The following is a 5,208-nucleotide window of genomic DNA, read 5'->3' as shown; positions in this document are numbered from 1 at the left end:
TGCGCAGTGGCCGCGCGGACGCGGCGTGTGCCTGCCGGGGGGTGCGGTTCCGGGGGGCGGGGTGGGGTGGGGTGGGTTGGGGGGACGGGGCGGTTCCGAAGGCTCCGGGCGGGACCAGAGACGTTTCCGCCCACAGCGTTTCCGAAGGTTGCGGAGTGGGGCAGCGTTGGAGGTGTAGGGTGTGCTGGTGGGGGCAAGGGGGGGAGGAGTGGTGGTCCTGAAGTTGTAATAATAATTAATAATAAAAAAAGTTGAGCAGTCATCCTTGTGTGTGCACGGGTAGTTATTCCATTTCTGTGGTAACTCGATCTGTTCAGGCTGTTACCTGCAAGTTCCAGGAACACGCACGTGGGTTTTCCAAAGGCATGGAGGTGGGAATGTGGATTCAGAGATGCTCAGACCACCCTGGAGTGGAGTTGGCTTCTATATTTACGCAGGGTTGGTTTGTTCTGTTTCATTTTTAAACTTGAGTGAACCAATTATTGTCCATTTTCCAGATAGCCTGGGTGCTTGCACAAATGTTTGGTTCTGCACGTTTCTGTGTGTCAAGGCACTATTCAGGGGATGATCTGAACCTGTAGGTGTCATAATTTCCCTTGAAAATACAAACTCTCTATGTTTCTGTCTCAAGTTTTCCCAATTGGAGCCATAGAGCACACATGTTGATCTGACAGGGAAATTGGCACTGAATAAACAGATTCAGTAGTGGTATTCTAGCGAGTAATTGTATTATATAAACTCAGCTATAAATGCATGTGTTCCTGTGCATTTATATCTATGTACGTATTACTAAAGCCTTGTCTGGTTTTGCCCATAATAAAATATACTGCTCGCGTCAGAAGCCATTTTGGCAGATTACTTCTTCAATGCCTTTTGTCACAGTGGGTTAAGGAAGTTCCTCTCTCTCTGGCACTTTTTAAAATTTTGATTTGGTAATCCTGTACTTGACAATTATAACAACAGTGCAAGTAAATGCTTAGAAGATGTTTCCAGAAATTTAAACAGTTACTAAAAGACAATGATGATCAAGAATATTGCTAGGTAGATGTAAGAAAATTTAGACATCAAAGGATTTGCAGAAAATGATTCCTCAGGATAAATAATGGTGTAATTTTAAATGGCTTTGTGCATTACATATAGCTTATGCTCTCAATAGCCTGTTCTGGTTAAACAACAAAAAATAATGTGAACATTAGTGGATTCAACAGGAAAGACAATATAATGTGAAGGGGCCACATTTAAAGAAAAATTAAAGCGGATCTAATTATACAGTCATTAAAAACATAGGGAACTTGTAATTAGTCTCACTAAGAAAATGAGCTGGCCAAGGATTTATTGTTGACGTGCAGTAGGATATTGAAATAAAATGTCACGGTCCTCGTCTCATCTGAAACACTGAAATTTGAATTTGTGGGGTATAAAGAATTTATTGTAATAAGTATATTTGAATTTGAAGTCATTATAAATGAAAATTAAAATGTAAGCTCCACCTGTTGGTGAAAATGTGGGATTTCAAATTATGTTTGTTACTTCGCTGAATTTCAAAAGGTCTTTAACAAGAAAACATAGTGGTGATTTTTCTACTTGAAATCTGAAGAAATTTGAATGGATATGGACTGAGTGTTAGGATGAAGAGTGTGATAGTAGCATGGGATGATTCTTGCATGTACGTGATTTTAACTTTGAAGCAAAATGATGCCAGTTTAATAGTTTTTCTCAGTATTTTATAAAATCTATATTCTAATAATGTATTTCAATCTTCATGGTCACCAAAGCTGAACTTTTTCATCTCGCAACCTGAAGTCTGCTCAGTGTTTGTATACAAATATTGTTAAAAGTACAACTAATTGTATTGTTAAAAGTACATCTAATCTTGATTAGATGCATTTATAGATATTTCCTGATATTTTGTGTGACCATAACTCATACTGTAATAATAATAATCTGTAATAGATTTATACTAAAGTACTTTTAAAAAATACAGCAATCTGTTCTAATAAGTCTACTTAGAGATGGTTTTTTTCTTTTTGTTAGAAAAATTACTTACCGAAATAATTCCAGTTTATAGCTTTAACTTTTTACAGACTCTAAAAGATCCTATAGCACCCCTATAGTCAAGGTGGTCTTTAAAATTCATGAAGAGAAGGTGAATGAGCTAAGCCTTAGCTGACCACATCATCTATTAATTTCTAGTAGAAATTTCCAACTAAGTATTACATAGCCTGTAAGAGGAAAATTGAGCCTTCCTGGCTTTTGTCTGTTGATTCTGTTTATTCAAACCTTTCATTACTTTGCAAGTTATGCAGGGCCTGAACACTATCAGTGCGAGGTCCTTCTAATGGCCTGCACACTAGGAGTGAAAGTTTTGTTTTCCAGAGTTCACTGTTCAGAGGAGAACCTTGAGGAGTCATCTTGCCACAGAGAAAGCAGTGACCCATAAGTGGGAGTCCAAAGATTTTGTTCCCAGCTCTCCCAGTGATCTGCTGGGTGATTGCTGGGTGATATTGTCCAGGCCTCTGTATGTTCACTGCATTGTAGGTATCTTACCTTCTTTGAGTGGATGATTTTTGGTGCCAGGACTGACATCCTGGTAGCTGTGTAACAACAAAGGGTTGTGAGTACCACAGTCAGGCCAATCCTTAAGCATGCCGAAAGCAGCTGAACATGGAGAGCAGTACCACAAATACCAATAACAAAAGTTAAATGATCCATCAAGTTAGACTTTGGGCAGCTAAATTTTGATGCTGGGGTTTGGTCCAAGAATCTGTTAAAGAAGGTTATAATTTAATTTACCTTCCTCCAGGGTGGGAGCTGTTGATAAAATAATACCGAATTTTGGAGACTTCATTTTGAGAATGGCAAGAATCCACCATCTAACTTATTTCATCATTCAGTTTTTAGAGATAGAGCCTGCTTTATTTTGAAACCAATGAAATATTTGGCATGTTTTCCACAGATCAAATAGATGCCAGGGAAAGATAAACCAGGCATGTGAAGTGGTTTTGGTTCTAGTTCTGAGATCAGTTGTGCAGATACACCCTTGTGAGATCAATTGAGGTTCTTTTCTTGAGTGCAGCTTCCATTCAGGTTCATCTGCCAGCATGGCAAGGGTTGAAACAAAAGTCGTGGCTGCAATTATGTAAAACCATGTGCACCAGTGTAAAGGTTCCACTGCAATTGCAGATTTTCAGTGTCAATTTAAGTTTCCAATATTACAGACTTGTTGAGCTCTTTCATAGATACTTATTATTTATCAATTCAGGTTGTTACAACTTAAAAATAACCCCCTCTGAAAGGAAGTAAAATATCACTGACCAAAAATGATTGAGTTGCTTGGGACTATTGTCACTAGTTTTATATTATAGTATCATGTTGTAAGAAACAGGGTTCACACCATGCTCTTGAAATGCCATACTCCATTCAGATTCTGAGACAGAAAAATCTGTTAATTACTTTTGTATGTTGAAGGTAAATTATAAAAGGCCAGATTGCATCAAGAAATTATAAAGAAATTTAATACCCAAAAGAGGTTAGATACAGAAAATCTTTTATTTTCCACCCTGCTGGAAGTATCTTCATACCACAAGGCCTCTATTCTTCAGCTTGTTCTCAAGGACACTGTTTACTATTGTTTGTAAAAAGAAAATGTTTGTTATTTATATTGCACTACCTCATAAAGATCCTTAATGAATTTTAGGAGCCCATTGCACCAAGCACTGTACAAACAATATATTGGCTGCCCTCCTTCAGGAAAAATGCTGTGACTAGATAAAATGCTGAAGAAAATAAATTAGCAAATGGGAAACTGTTTAAGTAAGATAACAGAAGGCAGGAATATTTGCATACTCGATAATTTTAGAAGCCATAGACTGCCAAAAAAGGGCAAAACTGTCATGAAATATCTTCAATATTAACTCTGTAGAGAATATTTAAGTTGTTTTCTTGTCCTCTAATGGTGGAGGAACACTTTTTTTTTGAGCTAAATGGTCTGCTCAGTGCAATGGTTGCATTCAGTGTGAAATAAACCAGAATATATATATATGTCCATTTTTTCCCCAAGAACAAAACAATCCAGTCATGGGGAAAATCTTCCTACTTTTGTAAGTCTGCCACTGTGGATTCATCACTCCATATCATGATCAAGAACAGTGTTTTCCTTCTTACCACTTCAATAATATGTAGCAAAAGCTAAACACTCGAAGAACAAAGACTTCTCATTATCAGAAAATCTGGCAGAAATTTCTGTCCAGACTGCTCAGTTCTTTCCTAACACAACTCAGGAAGCAAAAAGATCCATGGCTTTCAGTATTGCCATAGCAGATGTCTAAAAATCATTATTTTAAAACATTATGATTTCTTTTATTGCTTGATCCCTTTGGTGTGCCTTTTGATTTGTGAGACATTTAATCTACTCAGGCCACATTGTCAAGCTCTAGCTGTACCTATCCACACTAGAAGGTTTCTTTTTAATCAACAGTTTTGATTCTGCTTGATCAAACCATTCTAGGTGCTAGGGCATTTAGAAGGAATATAAGATAAAGTTTGGGGTAAAATTTTAGGAATGCTAGGAATTCGGAGGATAGAGTCTACTCCTCTCACATTATCTGCTGGCCTCTGTCGAAGTGGGCATTTCCACACTGCAAGAAGGACCCAAAGCCACAAGCCCGGACTCAGAGCTGTAAGCACAGTTTGTCACCTATTTATCATTGAGAATTTTACAGCATTGTGAAAAATTTGTGGTTAAGTGAGCTTGCTCATGTTCTTCCAACATCCAAGTCTCCATCTCAGAGAGTGCTCCCGTGAGGGTAATAGCTGTTTGTGTCTTAATTTGACTCTCTGGCTGCGTGTTTTCAAAACTGATATTCCAGTTTCATGGATTAAATATCTGTAAGTTAAAGAAAAAGAATAGCTTTCTCACTACTTGCAACAGCTCCCACAAATAATTTTTCATACCATATCATATCATCTGAAGCCCAGACTTTTATACTCTTATCACACATCATGAAAAAATGAATACAAAATTAAAAGAACTCTGAGAAGCACATGAAATGTATACTATCACGCAGGGAAGAGCATTCATTGCCACAAAATGTCACCATCTATGCCTCCTTTGCAAGAGTAATTTATGGTCTTGTAAAATGCAGCCAGGGACTGGGAGCAGCACAAAGCCTGTATGTTCCCCATGAGTGGACATCACAAATCAGGCTT

Source organism: Calypte anna, chromosome 3, assembly GCF_003957555.1.
Source record: "Calypte anna isolate BGI_N300 chromosome 3, bCalAnn1_v1.p, whole genome shotgun sequence".
Classification (NCBI taxonomy): Eukaryota; Metazoa; Chordata; class Aves; order Apodiformes; family Trochilidae; genus Calypte; species Calypte anna.
Note: the sequence above shows the minus strand (reverse complement) of the source record.